The 18,788-nt window shown below is 38.8% G+C and overlaps 1 pseudogene; it reads left to right on the top strand.

Moving 5' to 3' along the window:
• The window catches only part of LOC140699208 (zinc finger protein 532 pseudogene), a 33,306-nt pseudogene that overhangs the window by 10,438 nt on the left and 4,080 nt on the right, over positions 1-18,788 (top strand).

Below are 18,788 nucleotides of genomic sequence, written 5' to 3'. Positions count from 1 at the left end.
AGGACCCCACTTCCGTGACAATGAGGCAGAGCTATGGTGCCCTGAGTGATGTGGAGATCCTGCCTCACATGTCTGAGAGGAAGCTGTTGCCCCCATGTGTGCTTGCGGGACTGCTAAGTTGGACCATCTGAGAATACCTCCCCCCAGCCTCACGTCAGGGAATCCTGCCTGTCTGATGTCACTCTCTGTGTTAGTTATGTTAGTCATGTGGATATCAGTAACACCTGTACTGGCCTAAGCAAATAGGGATATTTATCAGGCCATATAATGGAAAAGGCCTCAGGTTGTGTAACTTCAGGCATGGCTGGATCCAGGGGCCCAAATGGTACCCTCAGGACATTGCCTCCTTTTCCACATCCTGTCCCTGCCTACCTGGGGGTGGGCCTCCCTTCCAGGCAGACTTACCTATTCAGAGCCCCCAGGCTGTTGCAGGCTCTTGTCTAATCAGCCCAGCCCCCTGGTGCTTCCCCATGGGAAGTTGGAGACTGTTTAACAAGAGCCTCCCAAGGGTCCCAGGATCGCTGCTCATGGGTGCCGCATGGAGACCATCTACTCAGGATCAGTCCTGGTGCCAGTGGAGTGGGATGCCCTGGTGCTGCCCCAGCCCCTTAGCTGAGAATGAAAGGGGATGAGCAGATGTGAGTGGTAAAGAAGAGAAAGGAGGCTGGGTCCCCATTACCAGCATACCCTCCTTCTCTCTGCTGGTCCCCAAAAGTGAGAGTGGCCTCGCAGAGTGGGGCTTCTCTACCCATCCCCAAGTTGCTCTGGGGTTTGGGATTGGGCTGTAAGCCATGGGGCCACACCTGGTGACCAGATCTTTCTGCACAGTGGATTCCAGGAGACCTCAGACTTTGAGGATTTGAAAGCTCTCTGGGGCGGGCAGCATTAGGAGGGAAAGAGCCAGGCTTTGAGCTCTGTGCTGTGCTCATGGGGTCAGGAAGGAGACCAGAGGTGGCTGGGCAGTGTGGGAAGGCTTTTGGGGGGAGGAACACTTGTGGTAGCCCAAAGGTTGGGAGGCTTTGACTAAAGGAAGTGTGTTTCAGGCATGGAGGAAAGAGTGACCTGAGCTGTGGGTGGTGTTTGGGGCAGTGAGGGAAGGGTGGGGACCAGCCTGGTAGGGCAGAAGCTCTGGGGTGAGAAGGGAGAGGACCCTGGGTCTGAGCCCCTCCCCCCTCCAGGTTTCCTGAGGGTCCCTGTGGATGTGGTGTGACTGGGACCTCCCTTCACACCCTTAAGTCATGAAGGGAGGAGGACCTGAAGGCCAGGAGGTGGAGTGCACTGCTCTGTGGCCTCCTGCAGGTCCTTCCCCTCACTGTGTCCTTCCTCTCACTGTGTGTCAATGTCCTATTTCCAGGAAGGCGGTGGGTGGTGGGTCTTGGCCTTACACACCGTGCCCACACTTTATATGTAGCCACAACCCATAACCTTGGCCCCAGACTTTGCGTTTTCCACTTGGGAGATTCTTTCCTTTCCCCACACCCTGTTGTGGGCAGGGCTGTCTGCTGCCTTAGGGATGGCTCATTTGTGGTCACCCCTCAGAGCTCACCTAGGTTCCCAGGGAGGGGGAGAAATCCCAGGTTGGCAGCGAGAGACCTGGCTTTGCCCTTGCCCCAGGCCAGCTCTGCTCTTCCTTCTGTCTGGTGGGGACTCTGCCCCAGGCTACCATGGACCCTGAGGGGCTGGACTGACCATGGCAGAATTAGGAGGGCAGGAGTGAGCTGCCTTATCGACAAGGGCTCCCGCATCCTCCTGGGCAGGTTCTGTCCTGCTCTGAATAATTGAATAGAAATCCTCCACACATGAGACAGAGCTCTCTCGGGCTCTGCCTAATCTCATTAAGAAGTCTCCTGACAGTCTCAGTAGGTGCCTGGATGCTCAGAGGGGTTTATCTCTGCCACGGGGTGGATAGGCCCCAAGAGTGTGGACCTGGGATCAGGCCCCTACCCCACTGCCCTCCAAACTCAGGCTTAGGCAGAAGTGATGCTTCACAGCTCTGCCAGCCACCAGCAGTTCTTACTCAATCAGTTATGGTTTGCTGGGCTTAATTACTTTAAAATTAATTTCATCTGGAGAAAGCAGGCAGTGGAGGAGAAAGAAATGGGACCATCCTTAGGGCCATGAGGCTGGGCAGGGCTGATGAGATGGTTTCCAGCTGGGCCAAGGCCACTCTCTGGGAGAGCTCTGGCAGGCTGCCCATCCTGCCTACTGGGTGTGGCAGGGACAGACAAGTGGGCTGAGTAAGATCTATGCTACAGGAGAACGTAGCCAGCCCGGGGGCCCTGGGCGCACAGATGGGGTGCCTAATCTAGTTTGGGAGCAACCATGGGAGGCATCCTGGAAGAAGTGACTCCTGAGCTGAGTCTTGAGGTGGGTATTCTGAGGCTTGATCAGACTAAAGATCAAGATGTTTGATGAGACCCTAGATATTGGTGTGCTGTTTCATCAAATGACAAAAAGTCAAGTTGTCTGTCTATTTTTGAGGTGTTAGCAGCAATGACATTCAATGCTTAGATTGGTTAATCCATTTGGGGGTGAAGAAGGATGATATTTTAATTACATCATTTCTTTTTCACTTATCAGCTGGTTTAATTTTGTAAAGAGACACTTCCCTTCATCTACTGTTGGGTCACCCATTGAAGCAGTTCATAGAGGAAAGGCAGGTTAGATGCTTCTTTGTTTTCATTCACTTATCCATTATCAAAACAATGAATTGCTACTCTGTCATCTTGCGAAGATAATGAATTTTAAAAACCAAAATGAAGTCAAGGATTAAAACCTATTTGACAGATTACAGTGCACTGCAGTTATTGTATTTGCTGCTGTTCAAACTGTCTCATCTTGTCACCAGTTAGAACCCCTTCAGGTTAGGTTTTAAGTTCTTTTGATGTGATCCTTGTAGTCTGAATGCTTCCTTGACATCTGGTTTGGCAACATGTTTCAAGCTTATCTTGTATGTTTCCTGCCCAGGACTAGAATCAGTCATTTCTCCAGTAAACCTTAGTTTCTTTTAGTGGGAAATAATATTGAATACTAAATATTTGACACTGGTATCCCCCCTGCTTCTGGCTTGATCATTGATTCTAGGTCTTTTCCCTAGGAAGTGCTAGATATTACATATTTGAGAAAATTCTCTGTTGTTTATACAGATACATCCGATTCAAATTGAGAACTGTGAGATTTTTACTTAACCTCTTCTGGGACATCTGTTTCTCCTTTCTTCCTCACTGGCAAATCTGATTCTCAAAGGCACAGGGAATAATTGAATTAGAATATCCAACTAGTCATTTGTTTCACCTCAATTGATGCACACTCAAGTTCAGGTGAACAATATCCATAATACTGTGTAAGACTTCAATGAGAGAAACTGAAAACAACAGGAATAAATGAAAAGATATTCCATCCACATGGACTGAAAAAGTTAATATTGTTAAAATGTCCATATACCCAAAGTCTACAGACATACTGCAATCTTTAATATAATCCAATGGCATTCTTCACAGAAATAGGACAATCCTAAAAATTGTATGGAAACACAAGAGACACCCAATAGCAAAAGCAACCTTGAGAAAGAAGAACAAAGATGGAGGCATCACATTCCCTCATGTCAAACTATATTACAAAGCTATAGTGATCAAAACAGGATGGCATTGGCATAGACACAAACCCACAAGTGAATGGAACCAAATCCAGAGCTCAGGAATAAACCTATGCATGTATCATCAGTTACTTCCGTCAATTTACAACAAATGGCTAAGAATATACAATGGGGAAAGGACAATCTCTTCAGTAAATGGTGGTGGGGAATGCTGGACAGCCAGAAGCAAAAGAAGGAAACTGAGCCACCATCTCACACCATCCACAAAAGTTAACTTAAAGTGGATTAAAGCCTTAAATGTAAGATCTGAAAATATAAAACTTCTAGAAATAAAAAAGGCAGTCAGCTTCTTCATGTCAGCCTTGGTGATAGTTTTTTTTTTTTTTGATCTGCCTCCAGAGCAAAGGAAACAAAAGCAAAAATAAACAAGTCAGATCACATGAACCTCAAAAGTTGCACAACAAAGGAAACCATCAACAAATAAAAAAGCCCCCTGTGAATGGGAGAAAGTATTTGAAAATCATGACTGACATGTGGATAATATCCAAAACATGTGAGAAGTCATATAAATCAATAGGAAACAAAAAATAAACAAGCTCTATGATTATAAAATGCATAGAAGATCTAAATAAATAATTTTTAAGAAAGATATACAGGTGGCCAGTATGTACAAGAACAGAAGCTCAGTGTCACTAATCATCAAGGAGGTGCTAATGAAAACCACAATGAGATATCACCTCACACTGAATACAATGGCTATTATCAACAACAACAACAAAAAAGGCTAAGACATTACAAATATTGGAGAGGATATTGAGAATAGGGAACCCTTGTGCACTATTGATGGGAATGTAAATGGGTGCAGTCACTATGGATACAGAATGGAGTTTTCTCAACAAATTCAAAACAGTACTATCATACAACACTGCTACCCACTTCTGGTATGTATCCAAAGAAAAGGAAAGCACTTAACTTTTTTTTAAAAAATTGAATTACAGTCAGTTAACGTTGGGTCAATTGCTGGTGTACTGCTCAATGTCATGATCATGCATATAAGGAAAATCCTTACTTGAAAAGATATATGCACCCATATGCTCACTGCAGCATTATTTACAACACCTAAGATGTAGAAACTACCCAAGTGTTCAATGACAGATGAGTGGATAAAGAAATGGTGATTTAGGTGTACAATGGAATATTCAGCCAAATAAAACAATGAAATCTTGCCATGTGACAATATGGAAGGACCTCAAGAGCATTATGCTCAATGAAATAACTCAGAGAAAGGCAAATAATGGAGGATCTCACTTATATGTGGAATTAAGAAAGAGATCCAAGCTCATAGATATAGAGAACAGATTGGTTGTTCCAGAGGCAGGAGGTGAGTGCAGAGAAATGGGTGAAGGTGAAGAGAAACTAACTTCAGTTTTAATACAAATGAGGCATGGAGATGTAAGAAGCAGCATGGTGGCCATACTTAATAATATTATATTGCATATTTGAAACTTGCTAAGAGAGTTGACCTTCAAAATTCTCATGTGTATGGTGATGAAAGTTCATCTAGACTTCAAATAGGGAAGAACAGACCTGACTCCATGTGGATCTGTTTCTTGTATTTTAAGCTTTGTATTCTATTGGTTTTGCTACAAAGTAATCACTAAGAGAATGTTGTCTCTAGCCTGAAATGTACAGGAGAGCCTATTGTCGAGGCTCTAACCCTTAAAGAAGAACACCTTTCCATTCATATAGAAATAAAAAGTTGCAAAACACAGAAGAACATTGGTCTTGTGGGGATTTATAGGAACACTGTGACCAGATCAACAGCAGCAAAGAAAGGATTCAGGTTCCAGGAGGTTTGCACCAACCAACCACAACCCCTCCCCTTTTAGTATAAAGAAAGCTGAATTTGAACTCGGGTAAGGTTTTTGGGGACAGCAGTCTGCTATTATCTCCATCTGCTGGCTTCCTGAATAAAGTCACTTATTCCTTGTCCCAGCAACTCCTCTCTTGGTTTATTGGCCTGTTAAGTGGCAAACAGTAACAGCTTGGACTCATCAACTGACTTGCGGTGACTGTTTCACAATATGTACAAGTATGGAATGATTATGTTACTCATTTGAAACTGACCTAATGTTGTGTGCCAACCATACCTCAAAAAGAAAAAGAAAAGCTACAGTATCCTAAGATAAATATAATATAGAACCAGCTGTGACTTCTGAAAAGTTAAAACTTTAGTTGCATCTCATGTCAGTTCTCTCCTCCCTCTTCCCTCTCTTTTGATTGTACCATTTCTACATTCGCAGAACATAAAGCCATCAGGAGACAGGCTGGGACATGGGACCTTTTACCGAAGTGCACATGTTGATTTTGTGGCAGGAAAGCCCAGTGACACCATGTCTGCTATGGGGCCAGGTACTGTCTGTCCTCTGTCTAGGATGTGTATTTCTGTATTTCAGTTATTCTGTATGATTTTTTTAAAATGAGGTAATTTTATAAGGCACCACACTAGGGTGGAAACAGTTAACCTTTTTTCTTATTTCTCTAGTTTCCTACAAAAGCTCTATGTAATGCCAGACTTTGACCATCCAGACTCAGAAGAACTACCTGGGCCACTGGTAGTAAACCTCAGAGTGCCACAGTAAGTGAAATATACTTTATAGTTTCATGTTTGTGTAATGAATTATAAATTAATTAATCAGTTTCTATCTTCATTCATAATTTGAAAGTCTCTGGCTTTTCTAATAGCTTATTTGTGACTTCCTCACTGAAATTTAGTGGCTTAATTTTATTTATTGGAAAAGTAGAGATTGTGGACAGAATAACAGAAGTCCTGCTATTACTAGGTTATAAATGAAAGCCTCAGAAAATATTAGACTACTTTACTTCTGACCCACACTTTGTGGAAATGCAGTATTATGTATTTCATGTTTGTATTAAGAGCTATATTATAAATTACATTAATCTCAAAGTTGTTTTGTGTGATTAGATCTCTTCTAAATCAAATAATACTAAGATTTTTGTTGACTAGATCTGTTTTTTACATTTCTAAATATATAATTTATATTCAGTTTCATATAGGTCAGGAAGACTTAATGTAAAGTTTCTTTCAAAGGAAAGACACATTGGGAAGAATGCCAGGTCTTTTCAGCTTTGCTTAATTAAAGATTTCTTTTGTTAGACTAAAGCTTCTTTATTGCAGCAGGAACCAGGTTGCCCTTTATTGGGATTGTGGTTTTGTTTTGTTTTGTTTTGTTTTGTTTCAGAAATACAATAAAAAGGAAAAATAAAAATTAAAGGAAAATAAAGAAAGAGAAAAAGTAGATTGGTTTATAAATAAGGCTCTTAGTGCTCTGTGCTCCCTCCAGTTGTAGTCCTAAATAATTATTTGTGTATAAATACTGTCATGGTGGCCACATGATGGGTATCCAATCTGCTTGCTAATGCTGCAGTGTAAAGTTTAAAACTGGTGAATCTGAAACCCTAAAAGTAACAAAGTATTTTTATTCAGAATATATAAGAAAATATAGAGAACAATATGAACAAGATAAGAAACTTTGGTGGAAAATAAGGAAGGAATATTTGACAGGGGGGCTCACAGTAGAAGAAACACAGTTAACTGATAAATACATGAAAACAGGCTCATTTTCAAAACAGAAAAATACAAAGCATAGCAGTAAGATACCAATTTTTACCATCAGGCATTTAGACACCCACACCCTCTTCATGCAATGGTGCTTGTTACAACTTTTGTGGTAAATTAATTCAATATATTGATCTATAGTTGAAATACATGTACACTTTGGTTTATCTGCCTCACCCTTGAGCCTCTATATGGTAGAAATAACAGTACCAGTATGTATTTTATTGAACTAGCAAATGATCGACTCCTGGAAATAATGGATTTTCTCTGAAATAAGCCAGTGGTTAAAAAAAAATTCTTCAGTTTAAGACTTTTCTGATACCAATTTAAGTAAGTTTAGGTTAACAGAAAAAGACATTTAGTGTGTTATAAGAATACTGTGGGGTTTTAGTTTAGTGGTAGAGCACATGTTTAGCATGCATGAGGTCCTGGGTTCAATCCCCAGTGCCTCCATTGAAAAAGAAATTAAAAGTAAATAAACAAACAAACCTAATTACACAACCCCCCCAAAATACTATGGGCTGGTTGCATGCAGTATTTTTTTTTAATAAAAATCTCTATAGTTGTTGCTTCAGAATTCTTGTTGTGCATCAATAAGCATTAATGGTGCTTCTGATTTTCAGACTGGACATTTAGCTATGGACACGTTACTGTCTCCTACTTCAAAATGAGCAGGAGACTTGTTAAAGAAGAACTCTGGCTCTTGGGTGGTCTGGGTCATATTGTAAAGGTATGATATATATACATAAAACATTTTAATATATTATTTAAAGCCTGAAGAAAATTCACATACTTCAAAGAATAATTGCATCAGTTTGAAAAGATCTGTTCTTTTTAGTAGCATCTTGAAAATCTTTTAAAGATAAAGCCATTAACACTTTGATATGGGGAAGTTATGGAAATTAAAAAAAATAAATTACAATCTCATATTTTAACATCTCACAGAATAAAACTTAGAATAAATAGTATTCAGAGAAGTTCTAGCATATTCATAGCATGTGTACAGATGGCTTTTATATGTTAGTTAAGGGGATAAGTATTGAAGTGATGAGACATGCTAATGTATATTTATTTCTTTTCTCCTAGTGAAAGATGTGTGGATCATATAAGTAAAGATGAAGATGAACAGAAACTAGTAGCCTCATTATGGGGAGCAGAGAGATGTTTCTGAGTTTAAGAAAGTGTAATAATGGGGGAAAATTATTTAATCTAAAATATGACTCTGTGTGTGAGACTGTCACAGTTTCATATTAAACATCCCTAGAGTTTTACGTTTACTAATCCAAGTTGAAATTGTAATGCATTCTTGAGCAACCAAAGTTAAAGAACATGTTAAATGAGCAGTGTAGTTTTTTTAAGTTTGTTGCGCCATATGAAATCATGCATGTCGTTTGTTCATACTGCCAAACGTTTTAGTTCTTTCCTTAATGTGGAATCCTGCTTAAATACATGAACTTGTTTGTAGAAAATAATAGTTAAATGCAGTCAAGTTTTGTTATATTTTTAATTAATAAGAATTTTCTTGATGTAACTACTTAGTCACATTGTTATAATCACAACTTATAATAATATTTGGCTTTGAAGAGTACTTCTGAACTGTATTCCATAAGTATATGTGTGTTTTTTTTTGACTTTTCTGAATGACTTAACCAAGTTCAGAGTAGACTAGAATTTATGCTGCCAGTGAATTTCAAGACACATAGACTGTGTGTTGGCCAGATTGGATTAGCAGGGAATTTTTTTGAAACACCTGTGGGAAAATGATCTATTATGAATGAAAAGTTTCTGGCATAGATGAAATGGAAATTATTTCTTGGTTCTTCTAGAGTGCTTCAAGTACAGTTGATAAACATATAATTTTTAAAAATTCTAGATGAATCTACTTTAAGAACTTTAAATATTAGTTTGTTTATTAAATTAGTGATTGTTCTTTTCTGATCTTTAAAATGCTTGGTAATTCATTTCTGGGAATGTATAGTACAGAATATATTAATTATGAACAAGCAATTATAACAGTGATGTTTTAATTTTGTAGTAAAGCAATAGCTCTATTATTTTCAATTTAGAACACGGGGGTTGCTATTTCCTTAGATGACAAAGGCTGACAGTCCTTCTCCATCTTTATGTCTTTTAGAGCACTGCGTGTGGTGCGTGAATTAATGAATGAATGTTATGGATTGCCATGAAATTTCAAAAAATTTCCTTTTAGGTAACAGTGCATAATCCAGAGAATCAAAGCTACTTGATAGCGTATAAAGATTCCCAACTCATTGTTTCATCAGCTAAGTAAGTTTTTCTGAAATGTCATGCTTTCTTTGTTTTTTCCTTTCAAACTGATGTGCAGTGTTGTGTTTTTAGTGTACAGCATTGTGATTCAGTTATAGATAGATATCAATAGATAGACAGATTGTTTTTCATTATACGTTGTTACAAGCTAGTGAATGCAGTTCCCTGTGCTCTACAGTAGGACCTTGTTGTTTATTGATTTTGTTTATAGTAGTATGTGTCTGCTAATCCCAAACTCCTAACCTATGACTCCCACTTCCCCTTCCCCTTCGGTAACTATATGTTACCAAAGATAAAAGTGTCTATGTCTGTTAGTTTTTGTGAGTAATTATTGTTTTGTAAATAGGTTCATGACATCTTTTTAGGTTCCCCTTATGAGTGGTATCATTGTATCTGTCTTTCTCCTTCTGGTTTGCTTCCCTTAATATGATCATCTCTAGGTCCACCCATGTTGCTGCAGATAGCATTATTTCATCCTCCTCAGTGCATGTAAAGTTTCCAAGTCTGTCTCCAGCCCTGGTTCTAGCTCATTATAGCAGCTTCTTCCTAATATCTCTAGCCCAGTTCTTGATATCGCTGCCTTGGTTCTCTGGTCTCTAGCCTGTCCAGTACAATCCCAGTACCACAGGGGTTAACCTTCCACAGATCTCTATTTTTTTAACAAGAATCCCAAACTCCAAATCTGTGTGATTCCTTATTTCTTTGGATGTATATCCAACATCCTTAGTATAGTATCAAATACCCATTTCAGCCTGACTCATTTGTCTGTTTTTTAACCTCTTATTTCAAAGAATTTCAAACAGAGATAAAAGCAGACAGTAGCATCATAACCCCTGTTGTACACCTCATTCAGCTTGAATAACCAGCAGTCATGGCCAGTCCTGTTTCCATGTATAACCCTATCCATTCCCCCTTCTATATTATTTTGAAGCAAATTACAGGTTTCAAAACATTTAGCCCATAAATACTTGAGTATATAATCTCTAAAAGAGAACTCTTAAAATTATAACCACAATACCCTTCTCATACCTTATAAATTATTAATTGCTTAATATTATCATATATATAGTCATTATTCAAATTTCCAATAGTCTCAAATTTCTAGGAGTCTCTAGTTACTATTAGATTTGCTTTCAATCTGTAGGCTCCCTTGTCATCTCTTTTTGTCTTATATTTATAAATTATATCACACTTAGTAGCCTTAAGGCATATTCTGGTTGTCCTGTAACCAAGTTTACCCTCCCTTACCAAAGTATATTCTTGCAAGTTAAAATCTGTTTCTTAGTTTGAAAATGTCTTTTGTGTACTTCACGACCCCTGACACGTGCCTTCTAAAAGGAGGCAGTTAGGAACCTTTGTGATTAGGACCTTTGTGTCAGATGTCTTAGAAGAGGCAGTAGAGGTCAGAATTGGATGTTTGTGAAAGACCACTCATCTGGCTTTTTCAAATTTTCAGCAGAACCCTGATTAAAGCAGGGACAGCATATTGAACAATTAAATATTCTCCTGCTGTTCCTACCTCACTTCCCAGCAGATTTATTAGCTCAGTGCTCCTTAAAGCCTGTAGTTAACAGTAACAGCATGGCAATTCTGGTGAACATCCCCAAACTTCTAAAGAACAAATTATTTCATGTCAGACACAAGGAACTGCTTCTTAACCAAAGAGTATGTTTTAAGGAGCAGGTGGAGAGCAATCAGACATAGTACAGATTTCTTTAGGGGTTTTGTGTGGTTTATAATACATGAAGACTCAGCTGGCAGAGTCAGGTTACTTCATCTCTCCTAGACTTTTTTTTAAATCAATGGACTTATAGAGAGTTTTCAGAAATACTAGACCCACTTAAAGATTATATTTCCTTATTATTTTGGGTAGCATCTTGAGAATCCTTGGATATAGATGATACCCTTGTACGACTGCCAGGAGACATATCAGTTAAATGACCTCATGTTAAAAATATGATGTGGGGGGTTGGGTATAGCTCAGCATAGAGCACACACTTAGCGTGCACAAGGTCCTGGGTTCAATCCCCAGTACCTCCATAAAAAAACTTGATTTGTTCTAATGTTTATGAAGTATTTAATATTTATCTATACAAGGTTATTATGCAATATTAATATAAATAGTATTCTTTACCTAAGCTAAGAACTTACATTTGAAATGAAAAAAATTATAAATGAAATTCAGAAGTGCCCAGTGTTAGCTTTTAAATATTTAACTTGTTTGGGGATGGGTTATAGTAGGATGTTATGCTGGAGAGTTTTGTAAAATGGGGGACAGCTGTGGGTAGTAAAGTTATAAACATCTGCATTGAATTTATAATTTTCACTTTGCTCAGAAAAAATTATAGTATCAAGTTTTCCCAAAATAAATCAAAATTTTAGCACTTAGTTTGATTACCAGACACGTTTGGTTCAGAATTGAATAGGTAATACATTATAAGTTCTTTAGTACAAAAAATTAATTTGGCAGCATTTATGATAAATTTAAAACAGTAAGGTCCAAGTAGGTAGACATTCTTAGTGTAAGTATGTGTGTTTAGCATAATAGTCTAAATTTTGTTTTCTCTTAAGAGCATTATAACATTGTAAAGAATTAACTAAGCAGTATACCAGTGCTGAGAAGAGTATTTGCTTACCTGACAGCCTCTGCCTCACCGGAATATCATCAATCACATGGGCAGAGCAGGAGAAGACGGCATGAGGGCCATCACTGGGGTGCTGCTCAGTTTAACTAATGATAATGGTAGGTCATATTTTCTTCATATAGTCTCACTGAAAGATTGTATTACATGTAAAAATAAGTTACTCCCCTTGTTTCTTCTTTTCTTAATGTCATCATTTTAAAATTGCCATCATATAATTCACTTATTCATGTGAAGATTTAACTGCTTTCAGCACTTGATATGTTAAAAACCAGCCTGGTAGCTTGGCTCAGAAATATTATTGTCAACAGTGTATCTCAATACAGGAATAGCTATACCTTTTTAATTTTTAATATTTGTGTTGATGCATATTCGTTGTTAGTGTCATAAAAATCCTCTTCCCATTCCCTGTTTCAGAATGGGGCAGCAGCACAGCAGGAGGGCAGGGTGGTGTGACGGGCACAGCGGTGAGCTGTGTGCTTCAGGTTCCACGGCACCTACCTCAGGGGCAGAGGTTTGGTATTCGAGGGCTGGTGGGTTCAAGTGACTATTTCAGAAATGAGTACTTGATCTGTTAAGATGACCAAGACTGCATCTTAGTTTTGGATTTAAGAATCAGTTGCTCAATATACTGTGAGTTTCAATCAATTCCTTATGAATATAACCTCTTAGAGCGCACAAGAGAGCCATGAAGGGCCATGTGTGAAAATAAAGGGTATAAGAACTAAAAGTGGTGAAATCATTCTTTGGGAAGACCATTATTTATAATTATAAATTGGTTATTAACCATTCTGAAGATGATAGCACACTGATTTGTTTTCTAGCTGTCAGTAAAAGTTGTATATTTATTTGTTTTAATTCTCGCCTGTGGTAACAGGCATATTTTACATTTTGTAGGGTTTAGGTCTACTGGTCAATCTAGTTGAGTATAATGCTTGGAATTGGCACTGTCTTGTCAACATGAAACATCACGTTCTTTTGGTTCTTCCTTCTGTAGGGGAGAGGGAGGTGGTTGTTTAAGGGTGGCTGGACAAGTCCCTGCAGTTCAGGCTTTAATGCAGTAAGCAACAACTTAAAAACAAACTAACACTTTCAGTCTTTACATCTGTCCAGTTTCTTCATCTGTTGTTACCTTCTCTCGCTCCTACCTTCCCTCCCATCCTCTTCCTCTCTCACCGGGTCAGTGTGAGGGACACTCAGTTAGACTGTGTACCCTTACTTATTATTTACTTACTTTGCTGACTGTTTTCAACTTCTGTAATCACTCCTTAGACATTGTTAGCAAAAAACAGAAACAAGGCCTCTTTGTTTATGAATCAAATGTAGATTATTAACAACAAATTACAAATCAAGTTTTAGCTTTATCCCATCTGGTTCAAGTCCTCCAGCATCACTTACTGGTCTGATCTGTGCCCAGGATGTGTGTACCTAAATATTGGGGCATACCATTCAAATCAAAGTATGTATGTCTTTGGAGTAATTTCCTGGCTTAGGAATTGTGTCAGAGTATGTATATTTAAAATTGATGTCCCCAGCTTGCCCCACCCCTGTCACATACTCCCTCATCAGGTGATTTATACTCCCCTGTAAAACTGTATGTGGGGTTTTGCTTCTTGGCAGTGCTGGCTGTTACTGGTTTTCACTTTTGCCAGTATAATACTTTCTGCCAGTTCCTAGCTACCTTTGTCATTTCCTTAATGACAGTTTGCACATGTTGAGAAGTGATCATGAACCTTTTCTTTATTACTATTTTTTCCAAAGCCTTTGCTAACCCATTAATCCTTTTGGCCTTTCTGAAACTACAAATGCTTGATCTCTGTCTTTAGGTATTAATGTTCAACAACTTCTCATTTTCTTGAGTCATAACTAGGAGCCTATCATTCCTTTTCAAACATTTGGATCTCAGGACTTCTTTATTCTGTATACTTTTATGTGATATAAAGTATACATTATAATAATTATTGGGCATACCAAGTAACTTTTGTTTATGTGTGCTTTATCTATTGATAAATTAGAAGTCAAAACAAAAAATTGTAAAATTCAGGAACTCATTCTATTAGCCATTGGTGTATAAACATAATCACATGGCATGTAGATTCTGGAAAACCCCCACCATGTAGTTGTGAGAGAATGAAAGGAGTCAGTTGACCTTTTAATATACTTATGAATGCTGTTTTGAGCTCACAGATTCCTGAAAGGATTTGGGGGACCCCTAGGGAACCTGGAACCAATTTTAAGAAATACTGCTTCATATAAAGCTGAAATTTTATTTTCTTGAGGGTATTAAATTTTATATACCATGCTTGTATATATTTAGCAAAGTTTTGAGATCTCCTTGGCATGTGGTTTTCATGTAGCTGTAGCTGTCATTAGTAACTTTGGGTTTCCCCAGTCATATCAGTGAGTATATGAAATGCTTTCTGTACGTTCGGCACTGCAGCAGCACATGGAAATAAAGTGAGTGAAGGCAGGAGGTTTAGGGGTTCCCTTTTACAGTTTTTGGTGTGTCCTTCCATTGACAATTGTACTTCCACTGTTAAGTATTCTAGTTGAGGTCCAGTTCTAGGCCTTTCTCTGAGAACTAGCTTTTTACTTTTACTGGTTCTTGTTTATCTCTTAATCCCTTTAAATTCATTTTAAGAAGCCACAATAGTTTCCCCCAATATTATGTTTTTTCAATGTTCTTTCTTCCTTCCAGTTAATTTATCCAGGCTGCTAGGATTTAAAAATTGTTTAATTCTTTTAACTTTTCATTTGTATTTTTTGCTTGAATTTCCTCTCAGTATAATCCAAATTAAGAAAAAATGTTGAGATTCTCAGTCTTATAAACAGAATGCCAGCATCATTAGTAGGTGCACTTAATTTGCTTGATTGAATTTCAACAGCATTTATTCTTTTGCTTTGGCCTTCAGTTGGATGAGGAGCAGGGGCATTTATTGATATCTATCCTTGTTTACCAGACAAATGCTTCTTAGGGTTGGTGATGTTTAAAAGCAAATTGAGACTTAGCTTTGGATATATTCATGCTGGTTGGTGATCTCTACTAATGATCTTCAAAACTCATCTTTATCAGCTATTCCTTGAGTGAGAGAGAACAGCCCATTTGGCAGAAAATAAAACAGATGAGTTGATCAAAGATGCTCCCACCACTCAACATGATAAGAGTGGAGAGGCAAGAAACAAGTGGAGAAACACGGTGGGCGTCAACTGAGAAGATAGATGGTACAGAAAAGAAACAGGTGGAAAATGATGAAGAACTTGACCTCAATAAAGGTATGTTTATTTTGATGTATTCAAATTAAATGTGTTCTTTTTCCTCCAAAACATGTTTAACTCATACATTTTTATAAACTTGCTGTTTTTATGGCCTCTCTAGTTCAGTGCAAATAAGCTTTGATATTTCAGTGCATGTAGGAGTTCTTCACAGTGAGGAAGAACTCACTAGGAAGTGAGGAATGTATATGTCCAATGCAGGCAAGTTGTGCTCTTCTTTCCTGGTTTTCTTTTTACTTATCTGTAAAGAGAAGCAGCTAAATAATAGGACCCCTAGAGGTTTTTATACTTCTGAAATTTGGGGGTTCTTTTATTAGCCTCACTTTGTTAAACTGAGAGGTATTGCCATAAATTACAATAATAGTTCTCAAAATCTTTTGCCCATATTTTTAATTGGGTTGTCTGTTTTTGGTTGAGTTATAAGAATTCTATATGTTTTACAGACTTGACTCTTACCGAGTACATGATTTGCAGATACATTTTGTGAATTGTCTTCACTTTTTTGATGGTGTCTTTTGAAACACAAAAGCTTTAAGTTTGATGAATTCCAACTTACCTACTTTTTATTTTGTCACTTGTGATTTTGTTGTTGTATCTAAGAAACTATTTCCTAACCCAAGGCCACTGAGATTTAGTCCTGTGTTTTCATCTAAGGGTTCTATGGCTCTTATGTTAAGGTCCTTCTTCCATCTGTGTTATTTTTTGTTAGCTTGTGTGGATATCCCATTTTCCTAGCACCATTTATTGATGTTTAGTGGTTTTGAAGGAAATAACAGAGCTATTGGTTTCTTGGATGCTTTTGTGGGTCTGTGTGTGCTTGTGTGTTTTAATGTACTGTTACACTTTTTGGTTTAAATATTTTCAGCTCTTCAGCATGCTGGCAAACACATGGAGGATTGCATCATAGCCTCATACACAGCACTACTTCTTGAGTGTCTCTGCCAAGAGAGTCCAGTAAGTATGGACTTTATGTGTCTTAAAAAGATTTCATTGTGACTGCTTCATTTCAGTACCTAATTAACTTACGACTTTTTCTTATCCTCTTATATTTGGTGAACTTTAGAAGGTACATTTCAAAGTAAGAATATGCTGAGTTTAATGAGAAAACTCCCAGGTTAATGGAGGAATGGATTCACTGTGCCTTTGGTTGAGGTCAAAGAGAGCATCTTCTAAAACCTGTGCCCAACTGGCTTGAGGTGGAAAAGTCCAGCCTCAGTGAGAGCATCAGACTCAGAATTTCTGTCTTTAAACTCTGCTGTACTCTACATGTCATCTTGTCTTTGCTAGCTCTCTTCATAGCCCCGTGCTGACTCTAGCTACGTGTCTTGTCTACTTAACTAATGTCCAGTGGAAGAAGGTGGCCTCTTCCCATATGTTTATTTGTAAGAGCAATGGTTTCTTTTCCCTAGGACCCCTGCACACCCACTGCAAAAAGTAGCCTTCCCCTCACCTTGGCCAACATTGGCTTACTTGCTTTTCTTTGATCTACCCACTGGCCAGGAAAATGGGATTACTATGTGAGATTTAGTTCATCATGATTTAACTATGAGAAGTATGTGAGTGTCTAGACATTTGGGCTGAATCAGCACAGAGGTGGACAGGTTCTGGCTATTGGGATGGTCTCCTTTAAAAAGGGGAACATATGGATATTTTTTAACAGAAAGACCCCATAGAAGAGCCAGATTTTAAAATAAAAGGAAGGGTTTTTCCCCCTTAGGAGCCGGAGTCATTGAGGATGCAAGAAAGAGTGGAGAGAGGTCTTTTGTATAGTTGGACAGTTAATTTTTCTTTTCTGAGGCTGAAGGATTAGAAGTCAAGACCATGATCTGAAGGGCTTCTATCAACCCACTCACATTTCATTTTTGCCATCGACATTTCTCCATTGTCTTGCTTTCTACTGTTTCCATTTGTCTTAAGTCCTGTGTATTTTTCTGAATCCTTCTTGTCCATCTCTTCCATATTTACATTGCAGTCAAGCTCTGATCTAAATGCACACTTGTCCACTTCATTGTGGCCCTTGGTGGCACCACTGCTTTCAGGATCAAGACCAGAGTTCTTATCATAGGCCCTACAAGAGCTTTATTCCCCTTCCTGTATGTAATCTCTTCAGCTCAAGCCTTTCCCTTATTTGCTTAAAATCCAGAGATTTTAAGGGCAAATGAGAAATATATGCCAAGAGAAGGGAAGGAGCAAGAGTCTGCTTCAATAGCCACCCCCCCAAAAAAAATGATGGGCTTGCTATTTAAATTTAAAGATTTTTAAGTATTGTATTTTGCATACACCCTAATTTCAGTCATGGTCTTTCTTAAGTAATACTTCTTGAAATTAACTTGAGTTCTTAGATGTGATTTATTTTGGGCCATCTTTCCTATGTTAATAAATTCCTATCCATCTATATCTCTCTTGTCTCTAAAGATATTATAAGATCCTTAGGTTGTGGGAAGTGTTGTGAATTCATAGAACCTAAGATGTCTTTGTTACCTGGGGGATTATTATGACTAACCGCAGAAAGCTAGCTGATACCACAAAATGTAAAGGAAATTGGTTTGCCCAAGGCTTAAGTGGAAAAGAAACAGAGAAGCAGGTGGTTCTGTGCAGTAAGTGCTGCTCTGTGGTGAGGGCAGCCTGCCTAGGGAGCCCAGGAGGCTCTGCTGTCATGTCCCATCACCCCCCGCACAATGACCTCCTGCAGGGCTCAGTCTACCCTCCACCCTTCCTGTCCTTGCTGCTCTCGTGAATCCTCGTTCCTGAAGTCCTGCACACCGCCGCCATGGCTGACTGGCTTAAGAGCACATCTGATCATATAACTCCTCTCTCACCAGTCTTTCTTGACTCACCATCATTTAGGGAATGATGACTTGTTACTACTGCAAGACCCCAAACTTAAAACTACATTCTCCAAATTTTAAATTTATCAGACTCTTTGGGTACTTTCTAAATTGCCCAGATAGGCCACACTGTTTCCCACCTTGTACCTGCTGCAGGCTGCTTAGAAGTAAATGCTGTGACTCTTTCCCGCACCTCAGCCACTCACTATGTTGTGTTCTGCAGTGTGGGGACAGAAGAGGGTCAATTTGGCTTATTGAGAGGCTTCCACTCAGAACCCAGGATCTGATCCCTTATCCTGTGTGATGGGTGTGCGCTTCTCTACTGAGCAGGCTGCATGGATCCCTCGGCCCACTCTCACAGCCCCTTCCCTAGAAATTGGTTCAAGATGTTCTTAAATTCAGCTTTCCTTTCCCTCTGCAGTGACTGTAGCTATTGCCCTTACAGAATATTCTCCACTCTCCAGTATAGTTTAGAAATACAGACATTTAAAGATTGTCAAATCTCTCAGTATTTTAGCTGCAAG

This window comes from Vicugna pacos, chromosome 11, assembly GCF_048564905.1.
Source record: "Vicugna pacos chromosome 11, VicPac4, whole genome shotgun sequence".
Classification (NCBI taxonomy): domain Eukaryota; kingdom Metazoa; phylum Chordata; class Mammalia; order Artiodactyla; family Camelidae; genus Vicugna; species Vicugna pacos.
The sequence above is the reverse complement of the archived record's forward strand: the minus strand, read 5'-3'. Positions and strand labels throughout refer to the sequence as shown.